General features: G+C 38.9%; 1 long non-coding RNA gene across 1 annotated transcript in view; it reads left to right on the top strand.

The window, feature by feature from the left end:
- Window positions 1–22,977, top strand: part of LOC124884408 — a 31,460-nt gene that overhangs the window by 6,479 nt on the left and 2,004 nt on the right. Inside the window, exon 2 of the long non-coding RNA XR_007042425.1 lies at window positions 14,516–14,701. This is a non-coding gene — a long non-coding RNA (uncharacterized LOC124884408). The remainder of the gene's footprint in view (window positions 1–14,515; window positions 14,702–22,977) is intronic.

Below are 22,977 nucleotides of genomic sequence, written 5' to 3'. Positions count from 1 at the left end.
TCAGACCGGTGATATCACAACGTAGCCTGAGATAAATTTTATTTGTATAAACTATTCCAGAGATATGTATATAACCTCTAAGATTGATTGGTTATCATTCATATTACGCTGGTCATTCAACACTGCATCAAGCAGGCAAGAGAGAACATGGCACATCTAAGTCTGAGACGTGATCCAAATCGCTTTGTAAATTACTATGTAAGTCAATCAGGCGGTAATCTGCCAGGTTTTTATGGGGCTCCGGTCATGTACGGACGCGGAATTGGATCATTATTTTCAAAATTATTCCGCTTCGTATCCCCTCTGGTTAAAAAAGGATTTGCAATTGCAAAACCCCATCTTAAAACGGCTGCATCAAATATCGCTTCGGATGTCATCGGTAGAGCCGTGAGTAAAATGAGTGGTTCTGCACACATCGACGGTCAAGAAGGTTCAGGAATTATGGTTTTATCCAAAAGACCCAGAACAAGACCCCCTGGTGATCGTTTAAGGACGGTTAAAAAACAACGACAAACGCGAAAAAGGAGATCAGTCGCAGCTGACAAACGAAGAGGAAGGAAGTCATCCGCAAGTTTTGATATATTTAAATAATGGCTCTTTTACATAACAAATCATCAGAGTGCACGCTGGCAGAGTTGGACTTATTTTCTGCCCCGATGACGCAGCTATCGATCGAAGATAAAATTTACACCGAGATCCAGCCTTTATCAGCAATCACTGATGGAGGCCCGATCGAGTTTTTCATTCCGGGAGACGGAGAAAAGTATCTGGATCTCAACGATACGCTGTTGCATCTCAGAGTGAAAATTACTAACGAGAATGGAACAAACCTGCCAGATGATGCACCTGTAGGGCTCATCAACTACCCGTTAAACACCATCTTCAGTCAGTGTGACGTCACTCTCGGAGATCGAATGATTTCACAATCCAGCGCTACACATCCATATAGAGCCATGATTGAGACATTGTTAAACTTTTCTGAGGATTCTTTAAAAACCCAGTTTAGCTCTGGTCTTTTTTATAAAGACACTGCAGGTGCTCTGAACTCTATTGTTACAACTAACGGCCCTAACCAAGGTCTTAACAGTAGAGCAGGCTTTACGGCAAATTCCAGGGAGGTACATCTCCTAGGCCCCCTGCATGCCGACATATTTTTCTGCGAGAGACTTCTTTTAAACTCTGTTGACCTTAAAATTAAACTTACAAGAGCCAACGATGCCTTTTGTCTCATGGCCGCAAGAGACTCCACTTACAAACTCAGGATATTAGGAGCATCTCTTTTTATCAAAAAAGTTACTGTCTCTCCAGCTGTACGACTGGGGCACGCTTCAGCTTTAATGAAAGCAAATGCTCTGTATCCACTTTCACGTGTGAATGTAAAAACATATTCCATCCCTGAAAATTCAAGGGTATGCAACCAAGAGAATCTTTTCTTAGGCATCTTTCCCATGTATGTGGTGATTGCGTTACTGGATCATGACGCTTTTACAGGAACACGCAATCTCAATCCGTTTGACTTTAATCATTTTGATATGGAATATTTAGCTTTGTGTAAGGATGGCAGACAAATTCCTGCTAAAGCCTTCCAGCCAAATTTTAACCAAGGTCATTCAGTGAGAGAGTATTACAACTTGTTTACGGCTACAGGACGACATCTAAAAGATCTTCCACTGAGTATATCACGTCAGGAATTTAATCAAGGATACTCTCTATTCACATTTAATCTTAACCCGGGTGAGGACACAGATGCTCTATCTCCAGTTTCCAGTGGGAATTTAAGATTGGAAATGCGCTTCAGAAACCCGTTGCCATATACCACCACGCTGATCATCTACGCTTGTTATGATTCTATTTTAGAGATTGATTCAAAGAGGCGTGTGCTGGTGGATTATTATTAATCTAATCAGGCATGAATAATCATGAAATTGAGAGCCTGATGCGTCATCTGCTGGGAGATTTGTTTTGCGGTGTGTGGCCGTGCGACCAGCTGCCGCTGCTAGCTGACAAATTCCCAGGGCCGGCCTACTTTATCGTGAATACACATCCTTCACACATGCCGGGGGAACACTGGCTAGCTCTGACATTGGATGAGAATGGTCAATCCAGCTTTTTTGACTCTTATGGATTCTCTCCGGATTTCGAGTTCTACCCGTCAAGCATCGTAACATTTTTAGAAGACAGATCCTCAAAAATATTGTATCATAATAATCAGCTTCAAAACACTCTGTCCACTGTGTGCGGTCACCATTGCATTTTTTATCTATGTCATAGAGCGTGCGGATTATCAATGCAGCAAGTGTTGTCGAAATACACCGGAGATGTGATTAAGAATGATTTAATGGTATCTAACTTTGTGAAAAAATATCAGAAATGTGTCATTAATCAAAGTTGTACATTTTATACTCACGGAACATGCTCTTTGGAGATGTTTCTGGATTGTTATGGAATTTAAAATGTCTTATTTTTTTTTTTTCATTGTTTGTTTTTTTTTTTTCTTCTTATGATTTAATATTTGTGTAATGATATCATATGTTAGTGTGTGAAGTAGAGAACGAAGTTAGACTTGAAAAATATAATCAATAAATATTTTATTGAATAAAAAGAAATAGGCTACATGTTTCATTTTCTTATAACGGTTTATGGTGAAAATGTAATCCATCGGGGTGGTAGTGTCGTCTTACGAAGAGACTTTTTTGATCTCCCATCAGCATTTTTTGGATCTTCCAGCTCAGATCTCGACCAGTAGGGAGAATGAGTTATCTGCCTTCTTCTTCTTCTTTTTCTACTCTGCTTAACGCTGGTGGGTGTACCCCCATTTTCAATCGATGTACCCTCTGTTTTGAAACGTCTATATTCTTCACGAGCATAAGGGTTAATGACTGAAGATATAGGGATGTTTACTTCTGACATGGAGTGTAGAAAATCAGACCATCCTCGGGTTTGTGATGCTCCAGATTTTTTAAACGGAAGCATGAGATTTTTCAACAAATCAATCATGTGGGACCCTTTTATAATATTTCCGTTAAATACAAATTCACCTCGCGAAGTCCAACTCTCACTTCTTTCGGATAATTTCTTCAAAATGTACTCGGCATTTTTACGATTGTGTTTAGGAAGGCTTTTCAGTACTTCCGTAAGAACCTGATCCTTAGGGGCCTCGTCCTGCCCTGGGCCTTGTTTTTCTTGGGACCGCTCATGTTCAGGAACCTCTGTGTCACGCTGCAGCGTTACACTGACCCGCTGTTTTTCTTCTTTGACACCTTGCTTAAGTAAAGTCAGATACCTCTGGAGAAGAGCATCGTATCTCTTGATTTTTTCATAAGAAGTCAAACCCGGCTCGTTTAATATCGCTCTCATTTCAGCATCCAAATTCTCCTCCGCCGTCTGTCTGATGGACGTGTCTGACTGGGTCAGACGCTTGAATTGATGAGGGGAAATGAGAAACATCTTCTGCGATGTTCTGAGAGACATTATCTCCTGATGATTCCACCCACTAGATCACCGATCAAGGGTGCAAGAGCCGTTAAGATGGGCAGAATAAAACCACCTCGTTGCTTTTTGAGAGCCAACTGTTTAGTTTTTATCCCGGTTCTTTTATCACCCAACAATCTGATGATATGTCTTTGTTTCTTTAATTGTCGGTGTTGAGAGGGTGATAGTTTAATGTTACCTTTTAGGATATTCAGTGCAATCTCGCACAGAGCCTGAATAAAGTCGGGAGAGCAGTGTGCGAGAATATCTTTACGTTTCTGTGGACAGGCCTGGTACAAAGCTCTGAATAATGGTAAATTCCTTTTTATACGCGCTGACATGATGACTTACTTTGTTCTGGGTACGTACACAGCAGGCCACTGCTGAGGAAGTATCCCCGTTCTCAGTCTGAAATGTTCTGGGCAGGTAGGCGTAAAATCGATGATTAAATATCCATGAGCTTCTCTCGTTGCGTCTTCAAAACTCTCCAAGAAGAGACCCTTTTGAGATGGAAACATTTGGCGGGCCAGTATATTCAGCTGGAGTTTATCTCTCGGGTTCTTAAACAACACCATATAATTACAGTTCAAACTAATAGTGCGACTGAACTTTCCCTGATGAAATACATTCTGAGTCAACATCATAACACTCATATTACGATGGTGACGAAACTGGGTAAAGACCTTCATCACGTTTTCATCATCTGAGGCTTGAGCAATAACATCGTCTAGAATAATCAGATGATTCTGATCAGGAGGAAACAGGTTTTCATCTTCAAAAGAATGAGGCAATCCTTCCACAAAGGTAATATTTTTATTCATCTTCTGCAATTCAGCATACATGGGTTGAAAAGATGTGTAAATCCATACAATATTTTCTGGAACAATATCCATGACATGATTACAGTTTTGTAAAATACTTTTTACAAAGAAAGTTTTCCCGCAGCCGCTGGGTCCAACTATCATACATGAGAAAGGGACTCTAAATCTAGGATCAAAATCAATCTCCTGTAAATCCATGTGACTTTTTATTTTATTTCTTCTTCAACTCTAATAACCGAAAGGCAGAGTTGTCCCGTCAGAAAAAAGACGTCTCTTATCATACACCAGTCGAAACTTTTTAAGAAATGTCGCGTTTGTCAAACGGAATCTCTTTTTATCCCTCCTGATCGTGTGCTGAGGGATTTCAATGACACCCTCACTTGACCCCTGTAAGTAGCCCTCGACCAGCCCTTTGATGCTGTCAAAATTGACCCTCTCGCTGCATTCATGCGTCTGAGTGATGCCTTTAGCACGTATCACTACATTTTTACGGTTTTTGGTCTGGTATGCATAACTCTTGGGTCCTGTCGATGCAAACTCCGAAATGCTGTCACCATCTAACTCGTCAGTAAGATCACCCAGATAATTCCCCAATTCCAGAGGAGTTTCACCACTTTTTGTCACATAAATCAAACTGTCCGTGTCAATATAAATCAATCTGTCCTGTAACTTCTCCATGCTGCTGAGAAGTTTTAAACGTGCATAAGCGGTGGTGAATGCTGCTATAAACACATTATTTGTCTTACTTGGTGGATATATGACATGTTTATTGAAATTCCACTGCACTACACACATTTCAGGGTTGAAAAAATGAAAATAGTTAACCCTGTATTTACTCGAGAACATGAAGCTGAAAAAGTCTTCAGGGTTAGTGATGACTGTGGTCTGAGACAGATCACTTCTTTGCGCAAATTTCCCCCAAAAACTGTTTAAACACAATTTTGCAACCTGCCTTTTGGCAGGATTCATCTCGATTTTCTCAGGGTCTAATTGGATGCCCTGATGCAGTTTGTAGTCGCTTATATACTTTGACTTACTCTCCTGATCCACTGCATCAGATGGATAGCCTGAAGCCTCCTGCTTACCCTTTAAAAAGCAATGAATGTAACATTTAAAGATTGTATCACTTCTCTTTTCAAAATGCCACACCTCTGTGATTTTAGCAAGACGATAACTACACTCCAACGCTTTACAGAGTTCTACAGTGACCCAAACTCCGGTAAGAGCTCTTTCTTGATCATTATGCATGCAGGGACCTGACTGGTAATTTAATTCAGCGCATGAGCGGCAGAGAGTGAACACAAGTTTACCTTGGGATGTTCTGTAAGGTAAAACAGGGAACAACAGGTTACGTGGTGGGTAGACCACAGCTTTGATTATACCGAAGTAGCTGCTGGGGTCATCAAAATCTTTGTAAATGATGGTGGGGTGTCCGAGGGGAAAAACGCAGTTGGCGTTTACATAAGGGTACAGAGATGTGTAATCCACATAGTGTACAGTTTCATCCGGTTCCGCTGTGTACCTCAACTTCATAGGACAGGTGCGTCCACCATACAGCGCATCCCGGGGTGATAACGGTTCGGGTGCTTTAACTTTCTCAAGAAAGCTGATCACCCCTGGGTCTGATTTTTTCATTTCAATCCACTCATGCTCCCATATGACTTCGAGACGAAGGCCGTACACAGTTTGTAACACCTTGCTTCTCTCAACAGTGGCTGCGTAAAACTGTTCAAATGCGACCCCTCTCAACGGACACTTGTCATGAGGCATGTAACACTTTTTACAGCCGTGGAAAAAACAGCCATAAAATTCAAACGCAACTTTGACACCGTTAATCTCTGCATACCCATCCACTGAATATGGCCCGATTTTCTTTTCACCCCTATTTAATGCATGCTCGATAAATATGGCTCTGCTGTCTGCAATCCAGCCGAGCCATTGAATGGACGCGCTGGAGAACGTTTTACTGCTACGTCTGTAGTCCAGAGGTGATGGAATGGCTAAGGTTTGAGGAGGAAGGAAATTGGTTACAAAAACCTTCATGCAGGCTGATGCTATTGTGATACTTTTAAACGGATCCACACTTGTCTCCTTAAAGAACTCGTCTCTGAATTTTAAGCATCCTTGAAAAAGAATTTCAACGTCATTTTTACAATAACGAATAGCTTCTTTCTTAAAGTCAAAGACCTCTTTGCTCGCTTCTCTGTACCAGCTGCTAAACACCTGTTGTTCTTGAAGACTCATGCGTTCTACAGCGTAGCAGGATGGAGGAGGAAAAGCCCCTACATACTGGAGATGTTGTTCAGAGGAAAATAGGTGGGGGAAAAAACCCTTGCTTTGATCGGTAAAGCCTAACGCTTTCGGCATGGCACTAAGCTTCATGCACATGAAGGACAGGCTATCAATGTATTTTAACCTGTAATCAGGGTCGGTTAAACAGAGAACTTTACTCCCTACCATGACGATATGTGGTTTAATGCCTAACTGCAGCATTGCTGTGAGAATCAGGTAACCATCGTACCCCCGCGCATTGTGCGCTATTAAGGTGTAACCTTTGTACATTGGCCTCCTGAAATGCAGGAGAAATTTTTGGGTGCAATTCAGTCCATAAGCGTACCATTCATCACCTTTCAACGTTTTAGCACAGACCAGAAAGGGGGTATGCACGCCGCTCTCATTGACGAGGCATTCGAAATCATAAAAAATCAGTTTATCATCAAGCTGATTAATTGCACTGCAAGGCAGAATGTAACACTTATGATCATCGCATGTAACGTCTAGGCTGGGGGGTACATTTTCACCGCAAATACTGCATTTTACATTACACACGTGTGGTTTATTCGGTTTACTGATTGGAATAACGTATATCCGTTTGCATACTTTACACAGTTTTACCAATTCACAGTCACTGATAGGCCTTTCAGCACTATTTCTGATGCGCGGTTCCCTGTGTCTGCTGAAACATGAAGAATTACGACAGATTCTTTGACAGCCTGCACAGCTTACAGGATTGCTAATCTCTTGCATACATTTATATGTTCGACACACTGGACAATAACCTTCACAATGGTGTGTATTGGCATTCTGATAGCTGGCGTAACAGTAATTACAAATATATCTGCACCCCATAAAACCTTTGAGATTTTTTATCCCATAGTAATGACCTTGAAATAACAGCAAAAACAGAGGGTTTGAACGATCGGGGAAACTGGTCTCAAATTTACACAGAGCAGTAGAGCCCGTGGTTCTGTGAAACACTACAATTTTTCTCTTCAGAATGGTTTCAAATTTACCAATATCACTAAAAGTAACTGCTGTTTGCTCGTCAAGGCCTGCCTGATGGTGCCATCTCCTCCCCAGTTCTACAGCACGGTGATCCGTGAGCTCAGGGTCAGAGACGTGTGCGAGGCTGATTGCAAAACATAACTGATTACCGGTATTGTTTATAATATACAAATGACGCATTTTCTTATTAAACAGTTCACAGTCTAACGTTCCTGCAGCTTTACGCTTAGAACCTCCTGCTGGGTCATTAACAACCTGAAGAACAAATTCCATGTTATTATCTACAGGTATATTTGCATTCGATTGTACTAAATCGTCGAGGAAGTTTTCGAAAGCAGGCAGGATCATATTTCCATCATCTGTAACAGTAAATGTGATGTGACGATTGAGATTTTCACCCACTAATTCCAGCTGCACAACGTCGTTACGTCTGGTTAACGATCTCGCAGCGTCGGCTAATTCAATTATAATACGCATGATGTCTGTATAGAATGCTGCTAAATCTGGAACGTCACTTGGACAGGGCGGCGGTATGGTAAAAGGTCTCCTTATTTCATGGTTATTAAAATGTTCACGTTCAACCACAGCTGGAGGATCTCGCTCTATTTGATCAGAACTAACCGCTACTCCCGTATTAAAATTACCCCCGTGATGATCTGCGGAGTGTGACGTAGAGGGGTTATGATGAGTGTCAGGTGGATCATTTTCCTCAATGCTGCTGCTGTGTGGAGACGGTTCGCTGTTCAAATCGGAAAGAGCCTGATTGATTACGTTTAAAACGTCACAGTGCCGATCTGCGGCGTGTGCAGGTGAATCATTTTCCTCAATGCTGCTGTGTGGAGACGGTTCGCTGTTCAAATCGGAAAGAGCCTGATTGATTACGTTTAAAACGTCACCGTGCTGATGTTCATTTATTAAATTTTCACTGTTAGCAGGAGATGCATTAACGGGAATTTCGTTAAGTTCATTAACTAAATTTCTTATTTCATCCAGGGCAAGTCTGATTACTTGATCAGAACTAACCGCTACTCCCGTATTGAAATGACCCCCGTGATGATCTGCGGAGTGTGTCGTAGAGGGGTTATGATGAGTGTCAGGTGGATCATTTTGCTCAATGCTGTGTGGAGACGGTGTGCTATTTTCTTCTGCATTAACGGGAATTTCGTTAAGTTCATTAACTAAATTTCTTATTTCATCCAGGGCAAGTCTGATTCGGTTATCCATTTTCTATGAACATAAGAAACGAAAAAAAAAAAAAAACTAACCTACAGAAAAAAAAAAAAACAAAAAAAAAAAAAACACAGTGATCAGTTCAGTTTAAAATCACCTTGATGTCACCAAAATGCTTCTTTAACAGAATCTGACATGCAGCCAGAAGCGTTAACGATGAGGCCTTATTACGAAGATCCCGTGAGACTGTAGAGACTGTCTTCCTGCGCTGTCCAGGTCTCGATGAAATCTGCTCTACCATCAACGTCGCCTCTGGAAAAGATAAAGAAAAAAAATAAATAAAAAGATAATAAATATATATATATATATATATATATATATATATATATATATATATATATATATTGAAATAATCACATTAAAGCTGAAAAAAAAAAAAAAAAAAAAAAAAAAAAAAAAAAAAAAAAAAAAAAGGGGAATTAAAATTAATTCAGTATGTATGTATGAATTAAAACGTACCGTTCATTAAACCACTCACTAGCGTTGCTCGGGATTGTAGCGCAAAGAGTCGCTGTCTTTTGGCCGGGGTTAAATATTCTGTAAAAACAGAAGACAATAAAAAGTTATCTTACGCTGCGCAGCACAGCGTTCATAAATAAAACGAAAATAGTTTTTAAAATACACAAGTTTTTTTTTTAATCTTACTCCGATTCTTTGCGGTAAAACCTCCAGATTTCACTTCTTGTTGGACTGAAACTGTGCCGTTCTGCTGAAAGCTGTCTTGATCTTTGAAAAGCGACCTTCTGGTGGGCGGATTTAATGTGGCATCTTTGGATGTATCTGTAAACAGGTTTATATGACATTTTTATTGAACTATGCTTAAAATACATATATATATATATATATATATTGTTTTTATTTAATTTTTATTTCCTTACCTTGCTCCTGCTCGACAACTATGTCTTCCACAGAGCTCTCAGTCGAATCTGTAAACAGTTTTATCTGAGGTTTAAAACAAAAGTCTCTAATAACACATAAATAAAATACATTCACTCTCAAAGAAAAACAGTTAGTTCTTAGGACTTACTTTCTGGAGGTGCCGGTAACTTATCCGGTGTGTCTTCAGGGGAAATGATGATAATTGGCGGAGGAGTATTCAAAGAATCTGTCGTAATTTCTGTGTTAGAAGAAAGTTCAGATGTAGTTGCGAGTTTTTCTTGTTTGGAGATAATTCGCCTTCTCAATTTAGAGTGTCGATTCCAGCTGCTGAATCCTCCAACTTGATCATTCGGGTTTACCTCTCTCATCAAATCTATAAATTGAAACATTGTCAAGGGTTAACTATAATATATATATATATATATATATATATATATATTATTGCATTTAACATTTACTTACCATAATCTGATTGTGTCAAGATGAAATCATCAAGGTCATCAGCGGTGGGTTCTATGACAAAGAAACAAAAATATATATATATATATATATATATATATATATATATATAAACAATATATATAAACAAAAATTGAGAACATTCACATGCATTTAATGATACTTACTTACTTACTTACGTTTTAAGATGTCATTGTGCTTTTGTGAATTATCAGAAGAAGAAGCCACAATTTCCGGGTTTCCTGAAATATTTACCGACATTTTTTCTTGTCAGTACTGGTATTTTTCAATGTAACAAGTGTTATGGTTCAAAGACATTCAGCATTTGAAGACCCTGACACTGAGGTTAGCCAGTGAAACAGAGCCCCCAACATTTACACACAGTATTTATACCAGAACATGACAGTGTTATCTCAACTGCAAAGACTATGTTTTTAAGACCAAAACCCTTCTTGAGTTCAAAGGTGATATGTTATCTAAGAAACAGACGTAACTGCCCCTTCCTGACATCGCCCCTAACAGTTGGGATATAGAATAACTGTAACCCTGTAACTCTAAGATGAAAAAGTAAAATGTTTTTAGAAAAGCTACAGGTAACTAAAATTATCATTCCTTTTTCCTAAAATGGAGTCTCTCATGATTCAAAAAACAAACACATCATTGCTAGTCAATTTGTAACTTGGAAACAGTATACTGATGTTCTTTTTTTTTCTGTTAATCTGATATTCGTCTTACCTATTTCAGCTGCCTATGTTTTTAAGACCAAAACCCTTCTTGAGTTCAAAGGTGATATGTTATCTAAGAAACAGACGTAACTGCCCCTTTCCTGACATCGCCCCTAACAGTTGTAACCCCCTGTAACTCTAAGATGAAAAAGTAAAAATGTTTTTTAGAAAAGCTACAGGTAACTTAAATTATCATTCCTTTTTCCTAAAATGGAGTCTCTCATGATTCAAAAACAAACACATCATTGCTAGTCAATTTGTAACTTGGAAACAGTATACTGATGTTCTTTTTTTTTCTGTTAATCTGATATTCGTCTTACCTATTTTCAGCTGCTTTTCCAGTATGTTGACGCAGAAGCTGAAGGTTTTTCTCGTTCCATCGATGTAGTGAAGCACAATTTTTTTTTATTTACTTTTTTAGGTCTTTTCTATTTTGAACGGATTTAGACTGGCTCATATATTCAACAAATAGGTCCTGCTGTAAAGCAAAAATTAACTTACAATTCTGTCAGGTTACACAGTTCCTTTATTAGGATTTCATGTGATAGGTCAACATTAAGTTGATTATACCTTTAAAAATATAAAAGGATGCATGTCTTTTTTTTTGTTGTTTTGTTTTTTAGATGTATTAACGCCTGAAAAAAACATACAGATTATTAATAACACCCTTAAACACACCCCTGTGTGTTTTAATTGGCTCATTTAAGGCCTTCCCCGTAACACCCTTAAACACACCCCTGTGTTTTAATTGACTCATTTAAGGTATCGCCCCTAATGACGACAACCAATCAACATCCACTGTTACGCCCCTTGGACACACCCCCCCCCTGCCCACATGGCAACCACATGGCGCCCATATGCCCCCCACCGGAAGTCCCGCCCTCACCGGAAGTCCCGCCCACCTGTCAAAATGTTTGATGGAAGGGTGCACTTAAATTCTCTAACACACGTAATTGCTGTCCATCTGTTTTTGGGCAGATATATTGGTTGGATCTGCCTCAAGTATTTTTGCTGTTGCAACAAACCATGCAGACTGGCAACTTCCATTGTACAGTGTAAAAAGGGTTACAATTAAGATTTTTATGACGTTGACCAGACTGACATGTTCAAGTCTTGTGTAATTTTGGAATCTCAGAGTGTGTACATGGCATAATATTCAGTCACAACTTTAGCCACTTTTGAGATTTGCGCAGAAAAAAAAAAAAAAAAATGCAGGTAATGGATCAAGTGGCAGTTTCAGTACCGATTCAGAAAAAAAATACTTTATTGTTAACAGCATGCTTCTACTTTTGGTCATTGTCTGGCTCATCATAAAACGTCAGTCATTTGAACAGAACAAATATAAAACATACATATTTTGTAAACTGTTAGCCCGTTTAAATAAACATTGATGTTTGTTGAAAATGCACTTCACCAATAATAACAAAAGCATAAAAGAAATGAGCACTGTTAACAAAACTTAAACAATGAAACTACAATGAGAACACACTTATGTCTTCAGAAAACAATGTGGACTCAGTCAGAACAGATATTGTAATCCAAAAACTAAGAAATATGTCAAATCACAATCAAACTTTGCTCATGGCCAGCTAAACATTTCTACAATATTGTTATGCATCGATTGGTTATCTAGGTTTGCATTCCCTATAACTGCTTGTTTCAGATAACCAGCCTCTTAATTTTTCCTAGGTTTTGTCAAATACATGTTAGCTGCTCTTTGGAGGTAATTTCTTTTCACTCCAGTGGACAACAGGGGATTAGTTAAATATAACCATGGAGGGCTCGGTTTGCAGCTGACCAGAAGGAAATACCCCCTGCAATACAAAAAGAAAATCTTTGGGCCATTTATTGACTGAATTATTTACGTACCAATAGGAATATTTAGCTGCGATTGCGATCAGTTGTTGGCAATGAGACGAATTCTGAATTATATGCTTAATCATATTGATCATTTTCATTGGCATTATATGATTCATTAAGCCATATTAATAAAACCTATTCCCATAAAATCCCTGCCTATCAGCAATGGTTCTACATGATATACAGTTCTTATTTCTTTAACCTTCTTTAACCTTAATAATAATACATTATATTTATGGTCATATTCAGTTAATTAGATTAGTAAAACACATTATATAGACTATATACACACAGACTGATGTTTTAAAGTCTGTATTTCCGTTAATTACGCTTACAGCTAATAAAACGACACATTTAAGATTGGAATATTACATCAGACCAATTAAAAAAAAAAACTTTTTTAAGCAGATATGTTAGCTTAATATAATATGTTTCATACCTGGTTAAAGGTTTTTATTTTAGGGCACTTTCAACCCGACAAACGAGTGCATCAGAATCAATAGAATGCATATTCTAATTTACTGAATAATGCTGAATAATGTACTTTACATAATTTTACCAATCTGAAAGTGCGACCATTTAAAGAATGTGAAAAAAACAAACAAATGAAAATTAAATAAAAATAATAAAATCAGAACTGATTCAAATAAAGTTATTTTAGAAATCTTTTAAACAGCACAGTCTTTCGTCCTTTTTTGAATGACTCTACAATCTGTGGTGTCCTGGGGTGTTCTGGAAGTGCATTCCAGTTAAGATGCAGCTGTGCAGAAGAGCTGGTGTTGTGATGAAGTTATTAAATGGAGAGAACGTACTGTGTTGTATGGTGTAAGCAGTTTTTTTAGGTAACTAAGGGCATTTCCATGAACACATTAATAGGTGGGGAGACAGATCTTGTATTGGATCCGTGCAATGGAGGAAACTGAGGACTGGGATAATGTGGTCATGTATTTCAGTCTTTGTTAGAATTCTGGCGTGTGTGTGGTGTCCTGACCAGAGAAATTGGTGGTGGTTATAAGGGATAAGTGGACCTGATAGGGAGTGCCGATTAGAATTACTTTAGTTTTGGAGCTGTTCACGTGGAGGAAGTTGTGGTTCATCCATGCTTTAATCTCTTCCAGGCAGGGCATGAGTGTGGATATTGATAGCAGGGGTGAAACAGATGATGGAACGGGAAATGGACAGGAGTCCATTTTTATGTAAAGTTGAGTGTCATCTGCATAATGATGATATGATACTCCATAGTGACTGATGGCTTGGTCTGGGGGATGCAAATGTTGAAGAGGGTGGGACCAAGGATCCTTAAGGAACTCAGCATGTAACAGTCTGAGGCCTGGATTTGGATTTTCCAATTGTTGGAAAAATGTGTACAAGTTATCATTGTTTAGTTTAAATCATGTTTATGTTTGAAGTTCTACTACAGTTAAGATGATTTCTGTGATTGTTTTTTAGTGTGAAAAAGTGTTTGTTGAAAGTTAAGGAATGCGGTCTGCAGTGGATCACTCTCTGGACATGACAAGCTTATACCATATATGGGAATGACTACTCTGTTAGGTTGAAATCTCTTTAAGAATTGGCTGAACCGATTCCCGCTTTTTCCTTGTAAGAATGTGAGTTGTAAATAAAGGGCGGGTGCAAGAATTTTCCCTTTGTGAGCAGGAAGTCGCTGTTCTGGCAGAGGACTGTCTCACCCTTGCAAGTTAAACTTACTTGGTTCATTTGTGCCTTATTTTACATTGTCTGTATTTATCAGCTTTCTAACTATCATTTCTGGGTCCTTCGTGCTAGATCGCTAGAAATCCATCGCCCGGTACGCAGCGGTCCATGTGGGGTTTCAGTCTGCGCAGCCTCCAGAACGTCTGGAGAACGGAAATCCTGCACAGTGAATTCTGTGTTGGTAACCGCCGAATCGACCGAGGGGCACCGGGAAGGTGGATCAACGCGTTCCGACAGACAGTGTGAATGAACGCACAGGTAAGACAGAACCAACTAAGTATATAGAAAGAAATACGCAAGCCGATATGCTTGGCGTTTAACATAACTGCAGTTTTTAAAGAATAAAAATAAATAGGATTCTTGAGTTTAGACGGTATTCGTAATTTTCCTTAAGGAGATTCAAAAGCTGCCGACTCCATGGAAAAATCCTGAGTTTAAAAAGAAATAGTGCATAAAATACAGAAAACCTAGTCTAGGTGATTTAGGCCTATAAGTGATTGTGTGTTGGTGCATGTGTGTGTGTGTCTGCAGAATCATACGGCACTCTCAGTGAGACAACCCGAAACCTTTCTAGTGTTAACATAAAGTTGTTGACAGCTGAGAGGTGTCGTAAGGAATTCTGATTTGGATATTAGGTGCCATTAAATCTCAGTATAAAAGCCCTGCACTCTCCGAGAGTAGAACTCAATGCGGAAAACTGGATCAAAACTAGGTGTTTGATCTAGAAGTCTGTTTTCCGGGAGATGTTGGGGGCCCGTTTGAGGAATTCTGTTTTGATTTGATGGTACAAGATATGTATAATAAATACACCTCTGTTTTAGATATAAAAAAAGAGCACAGTCTGAATAATAATAATAATAGAGTAAATAGGATAAAAGTATATATAATAAAGGTCAAAGAATCAAATAAATAGTGCTAATATGAATTAATAGAAGTAGAACTCAGTTCTAAACAATAGTTTTTACTAAAGAAAAAAAAAAAAAAACTCTTAAAATGGGTAACCGCGTCCGGAAGCAGCCCCTGTTAGAAGGAGATGCAAAGTTTATGCACTCAAAAGATCCAGATACAGTAAAAAACCTCGGTAAATGGTAGAAAGATTATAATTTTAAAGGACATCTTTCGGTTCCTGCTTGTACCCATTTGGTGCAGAGATTACAACACAAAGACAAACTTAGGAAAAGGAAAAAACCCAGTCAAACTTAAAAAAAAATGGCTTGGTGAAGCTTATAAAAGAAAAGCAGGAAACGATAAAAAGAGCAAGGAGGTTTATATAGCAATTGCCAGAGAGGAAGATATTGACACTTGTGTACTAAGGGGGAGGGGCAGGCAGCCACAGCCCGCTGCTGGAGCTGCGATAGTGCCTGAACCCTCATCACCAGTGGGACAAATAACTGAAGAGGCACCACCATATTCACCACCAGTTTTTTCGAGTTCACAAACTATGAGAGAAAGATCCCGAAATTTAATAACCAGCTCCCAGTAGCAAACATACTAGGCAGGGAAAACAGGGAATTAAACTGGATGGCCTCAATGACACTGCTGATGACAGTCCCTATCAACAGCAGTTAAAAAATGCCCTCCAGGCAAATGCTTTACCTGAGATTCTTAACTGGGTCGCAAAACATAATATTGATCTACCTACCTGCTCAGCTAGCAGTGGGTAGAACTGGGTTGAACAGGTTGACAGCTAGACCTGAACCAGCGCCTAGAGATGAGTGTTTCTGGTGTCAGTACCAGTTTCCGCTTGGTAATAGATAATGTAACATTTTACAACTGTGATGTTACAAAGTTTAAACAGTTTAATGTTACAACACCTGTGTCCAACTATGTGGAGCTTCTTGCAGGTTCCCATTTTTCTCATTGCGTCGTAGGCACCGGTTCCATCCCAGTGGGGACTATTCCAATGTGCATGTGTAACACAACTTACTATTATCGTTCCCACCAAGCTGAACCAGGGGAAAGGTCCATGATCTAAAGGGCACTTATGCAATAAATGGATTTCATTGGATGTGTGGAACTGCCATTTATTTGCAGTTGGCTCCAAGTTGGAGTGGTGTTTGTGCACCTGATTATGTCATTGATCACACTTATGTCATTTCAGTTCAACCTTCTCTCAACTCATCCATGTGAAGCCACACAGTGTGTGGGGATCAGAGTATGTGGGGATCAGATGTACCTGAGGAATTCAAGCATAGATCAACAGGAAATAAGATTTTGCTAAATTTATTCCCATGGTTGGAAGTGGGAAATAATATGCTTAGATTAGAAACTATAGATTATCGACTGGGACTGTTTGTTAATCCAACCACAAAAGCTCTTACAGGACTGTCCACAGAAGTCACAGCTCTTCGAACCGTGATGTTGCAGAACAGGATGGTGTTGGACCTGCTGACGGCTTCGGTTGGGGGAGTTTGCGCTCTCCTGAATGAGACCTGCTGCACCTACATATCTGATGAGACCAATGGTGAAGATGGACACGGAGTGAGCGACGCTATACGCCAATTAAATGAAATTAAAAGGGGCCATCCTGGCCGAGGAAGTTTTTTCATGGCTTCTTCTGTACCGTGGTGGCAACTGCTTTTGAAAATCATGACCCTAGTCTTTGCTGTGTTATTGTTGTTCGGTCTTTTTACTCTGTGTGTTATTCCCTGTATCAGAGCAATTATATTAAAGATGGTTGGAGGAATTTTTGATACAATCTTGTCCCAGGATTACCAGTTTCTGGACAAGAACCAAGACTATGATGACATTATGGAGGAGAAGTCACTAAACTTAACAATAGTTTAATGTTTAATGAGGTTCATAAAGCCTTTTGGAAGTGTATACATGGATGTGATATTAAACTAATCAATGATAAACAGGAGGGAATTGTTGGAAAAATTTATATAAGTTATCGTTGTTTAGTTTAAATCATGTTTATGTTTGAAGTTCTACTATAGTTAAGATGATTCCTGTGATTGTTTTTTAGTGTGAAAAAGGGTTTGTGGAAAGTTAAGGAATGCGGTCTGGAGTAGATCACTCTCTGGACATGACAAGTTTATACCATATATGGGAATGACTACTCTGTTAAGTTGAAATCTCTTTAAGAATTGGCTGAACTGATTCCCGCTTTTTGCTTGTAGGAATGTGAGTTGTAAATAAAAGGCTGGTGCAAGGATTTTGCTGTTCTGGCAGAGGACTGTCAACCTTGCAAGTCAAACTTACTTGGTTCATTTGTGCCTTATTTTACACTTGTCTGTATTTATCAGCTTTCTAACTCTATCACCAATGGAGATGTATTCTGATCAGTTGGTGAGGTAGGATATGAACCAGTTCAGAACTATGTGACTAAGTCCAATAATGTGACAGAGCTGGTTTATGAGGATCCCTTGATCAGTGGTATTGAAAGCTGCAGACAGTTCATTGAAGATGAGGAAGGAGGGTGAACCAGTATCTGCTGCCATCATAGGGGTTATTCAAGACTTTGACCAGTGCTGTTTTGGTGCTGCGTGCAGTCTGGAACCCAAATTGGTACTTTTCAAATAGCTGATTGGTTTTGAGTTGGTCATGTAGTTGTGCAGAGATGACTTTTTCCAAATCCTTCCAAAGAAAAGCTAGGTTCACAATAGGCAGTTGGTGAAAATCTCTGGATCAATAGTGGCTTTTTTCAGCAGTGGCTTTATTATACCAGTTTTCAATGTGGAGGGAACAGAGCCAGCACAGAGGGTCTGATTAATGATTATGGTGATAAGAGGAGCTATGGCTCAGTGATAGACTATGCGTTCAATAATTTATTTTTGATAGATTTTGAGCCAGTTTCTGCAGTGGCAAAGTCAAATCCACTCCACTTTTTCCAGCCTGTTGACTGTGTAGCTTAGCCTGAGCGTTGTCATGGCTATGAATTCCAACAGAACTACTGCTTCGATAACACGAGAAACGCTCGACGGAGGGTACAACTGACCAGAAAGAGAAAGTCACCAGACTGGGAGACTGGGAGTAAACACGTTTCCTATGAGAGCCTCTGTGGATGTATGGTGGTTGACGTTGGAGTCCAGGGTGTTTGATGGTTGAGATGCATCATGGGATGATCCAGTTGTTACTCTTCTACAGGTCAGCGACAATTATTACAGTATTGATGTGTGGAGCACTGTTAGAACATAGGTTGATGCTCTTGTTAAACCTGAAGAGTCCAGCCACTTTGTAGCAGCATGGTTTGGGACCAGAGGAAGTTGACCAAGATAACAGCTGATGGAATGGTGAGTAGGACAACCAGCCAAGCGGGTGAACTGAGGCCAAGTTTTAGCTGGAAGGTTTCCGGCTAGCATTCGATGACAGCTGCATCTTGGGCTAAGAGGCGGCTGGTGAGCAATAAAGCCAGGCGGCTCAGGATTGTTGGTCATCAATTTCTCTGTCGGAGACGATGATTTCCAGATGTGAATAGGAAACAAAAGCTGATGGGTGATGGAAGACAACCCTTTTTGTAGAAACACACTATAGTATAGAAGAAACGACAGAAAACAAAAAAAAACATATTGAGACGGATACAGAGTAGCAGCAGCTAAACGCACCTGCCTCCACTACTTATATATGCATATACAAGGAGTATTTTTTACCTTCCTGCCAAACTGTTGCTTGAGCTCAAAATGTAGCATGACAAGTTTTTAGCACTTAAAAATACATCCCATCTTCACCAGGGTTAAGAGTCATAATATACCGGAGAAATATAAATAGTTACAAGATTGATAAGTTTCCTGCACAAAAGCATTTAATCAAATGAGGAAAAACACACCAAACAGTTGCAAGAGACAACAGCAATTAATCGGGGGTTAGCAAAGCCAAGCTCTTTCAGTACATAACTGATCTTAGTACTGTTGAATAACTTTAACCAAAACATCCTTTTATACTGTTATTAACAAATAATTGCTGTTTTTAGACTTCTTTTGTTAAACTTCTTTTTTAATGGTGTCCTTCATTAAATTATTTTTTTAATCTGTTTACTCTTATTTATTTTGTGAATTTACTCACATCGTGTAACATTTTAGTTAATCCTTTTTGTTGTGATTATGAATCTGAGAATATTATTTAATATTAATATTTTATCAAATAATATTTTGGTCTGTTAAGGGTTGTCCTGTGAATACCAGCCCAGTAAGGCGGTGGTATTAGGACAAAATAGAAAGGTGTGAGCTGAGCTCTGACATTATTGAACAGCCAAACTCTGCACACACATGGAATGAAATCACACAATTTCTTAAAATACAAGAATTTATTAACAAAAATAAGTCAACTCAAAGTCAAACATATTTCAATCAGCAAACTCTTTACTATGCTAAAACAATCCAACTAACTACCAAGCAGAATTAAAGAATAACGAAGACTAATGGGCTATGTACAATATAAACAAATTATGATTAAAGATGATTGAAAATCATGACCGAAGGAGTGATACAACATTACTATGCAATGTTTATGTTTGAGAACCAAGGATTATCTTGAAGAATCTGGAAATTAAGTTAAGTTTTGGAACTAACTTAGGCAATAATCAGCATACCTTTAGACAACCATTCACAATGCAAGATCAGATAAAATATTTTAATAAAATAATGTTTCAAGAATGATCTGCTGAATAAAACCAACCTTCTGGATGACTAATTCTCAATGGTGTCTAATTAGCTGAATTTATTTATTAAAATAATATTTAAAGATATATTATTAAGGGAATATTTTGGAAAAGAGCCAAATCTTTCTGGAGAAATGGGCCTTAATGGTGTTTACTTAGTTATCAGATTTAGTAAAATAATGTTTAGGGACTATTATTTACTAGCTTGAAAACTAACAACCTTTCTGTTAAATATTCTTTAGCAGGCAAGCACGTGTTCTAAGCTGTTAGCAGTTAAAGCTAACAAAGCAGCTGATAGCTTGGCACCAGAATAAAACACACACCTTTAAAAATACCATCAATAAAAGGGTTAAAATGCGTGAGCGCGGGCGGCGCGTTATGGTCGATCTTCTGTGTTTAAAATCACCCTTTAAATAAAGTTTGTCTTAACTTTAAAAACACACAAACACACAACACAATCTGAGCACGTGTGCTGCAGATAGCCTGCTAGCACTAAAATAGTTGAGTTTCACACAAGCAAAACCAAACTTCATAAAATGAAAAACGTTTAGATCATTTCAATCTAAATCTTTCTCTATTACTGTGCCCAAACACCAAACCTCGTGTGAACATGTTGAGGAGTTGTCCGGGCGACGACGAAGTTTGAAGAAAGCTCTGTGAACAAAGGGTTAGCTTCCAGCTAACCTCTGGAGCAGTGGCTGGGCGGCCCGTTCTGTCCGCTGACCACACTGCACGTTACCACAGGATGAGGCTCCTGTTGTCCTTCCTTCAAACTCGGCTTCGTAGAGACCGCGTCTGTGCAGGAAACTCTGGAACACAGTTTGCTTCTGCAGGCCTAAGAGAGAAAGTAAAGCAATGCTTATACCTTAATCTCCCTTTTATGAATGAATACCCGATTCTTTCAACAGTAATTCATCAGTACTTAACTTGTACATATGATCGCGTGATCTTATGACGCCCTTGGATCCAGTTTGAAGAGTTTATGTCTTTTTGCCAGCAGAGACATTAGCACGCTGTCCCCCCTATCCGGTCCCTCTGGAGGCCGTGTGGAAGAGACATGATGTAGCAAGAGCGTTTTTTTTATTTGGACAGTGACGTCACAGGAAGTCCGCAGTTACCCCGTTTCCTGGCTGTGCCGGAAGTAGGTTAATGCAATTTATTTTGAAAGTTCCAGGAAAGTCTATACTGTCCTTTCACGTTGTAACCATGGCTGTTGGTCCCAACATTTTCAACTTGTCACACAAAGTCCTGTACCTTTGTATCAGTATATTCATTATAGATCTATTAATTGCTGTTCTGAGATCAGTATGCCTTTAGAATTTAGGAACACTTGAGCAGTGCAGGAAGGTAGATATGGAGAGAACACGTTTCAGTTGGTGCGAGCACAAACGTCTAACAATTTTGATTTCCTTCATACTAGTTAGAACCAAAAAAAATTAAAAACAGTGGAAAATTCTAGTCACCATCATTATTTTTAATAATGATTGTAACTAAAAACTACTTGATCATCTGTAGCAATTTCATCAAAAGCATGGCAATTGTTTGTGACTTCTCAGTGGCATGATGAGAGACAATTGTTTCCCCAGCTGGTTGTTGATGGTGATCTCAACTTGGATGAGCAAATGCAGATTATTCCTGACCTAGTCGTGTAACAAACCCATGCCACAATAGATAAATAATAGTTATTGGCCCTGTTTATACAAGGCCAGATGGAATTGTGTTTGAACAAAGGGATTACCAGCTGCACTCTGCTACAGCCAATTACATATGAGGTTTGATTGGTTTCCAGGCTAGCTTGTTGGTGTTTTTCATAACTTTGAAGACTTGCCAGTTGCGGCAACAAATAGATATGAAACAAAATGATTTAATAGCTCGAGTAGAATAAAGAAACATGATTGTGAATAAACCAGATACACTTTCAGGTGGCTGAAAATTGTACTTAGGAATGAACTAGACTTGTGAAGGTCCACAATTATCTTCCTATTTTCATGGTTGACTTTTGATTTTTTTCATGACATTACACAATTAAGCAGTTTGTTTGAAGTGGTGCTTAAAATACATCCAGGTATGCCTCAATTTACCTCAATTGTTTGGATTGACCAATAATCCAAATTATTCATCAACAATTAAAAACTGACAAAGACACAAGATTATCATCTGAGCCTGCCTAATTTGTTTAAAGGGATAGTAATCTAAGTGTATCTCTAAAAATCTCTCTTTTATTACTCTAGCACTTAGAAAAAAAAGAAACAGTTATGTTCTGTAGTTCAGATATGCTAACTAACTTGACTACAGGACAGGTTTAGTCTGACTTAGTCTCACAAAAGGAAAAGGAAATCAACGGGCGCGGCGGTGATGGCGTAGGGGTTAAGCGCGCAACCATGTGCAGAGGCGACAGTCCTCGAAGCGGCTGTCCCAGGTTCGAGTCCCGGACCTGGCGACATTTGCCGAATGTCTCCCCCTCTCTCTACCCCTTTTTCCTGTCTGCCTACTGTGAAAAATAAATAAATAATGGTGAAAATAGTGCTGAAAAAATATCTAAAAAAGTAAATCAACTGTTTAATGTTTGTTTACAGTGGCTATAATTGACTTTGCCACTGCACGTATGTTGAACTTTGAGGCTGGGGTTGGTGACACTTCTCTGACATTACCAGTCAGAATTTTAACTTCTGAGGAGCATAGCTTGTTTTGAAAGGGTTGCCAGATAAGGGTTGCCTTATTATCTTTTGTCTTTTTCTCATTATACCTTTTTTATTTTATTATTTCACATGCTAATTATTGACAAGATAGTTTGTGATACAGCTCTTAGTATTATTTGCAAATAGTCTGAGTATTGTACTATCTAAATTTAATGGGATGCACCCTTCCTTGAACAATGCAGTTGTCTTTGGTAATTTCTACTTAGAAGTCCATTTCCAAACAATTTGAAGTTGAT

This window comes from Girardinichthys multiradiatus, chromosome 18 (genome assembly GCF_021462225.1).
Source record: "Girardinichthys multiradiatus isolate DD_20200921_A chromosome 18, DD_fGirMul_XY1, whole genome shotgun sequence".
Lineage (NCBI taxonomy): Eukaryota > Metazoa > Chordata > Actinopteri > Cyprinodontiformes > Goodeidae > Girardinichthys > Girardinichthys multiradiatus.
This window is presented reverse-complemented; position numbering and strand designations above follow the sequence as displayed.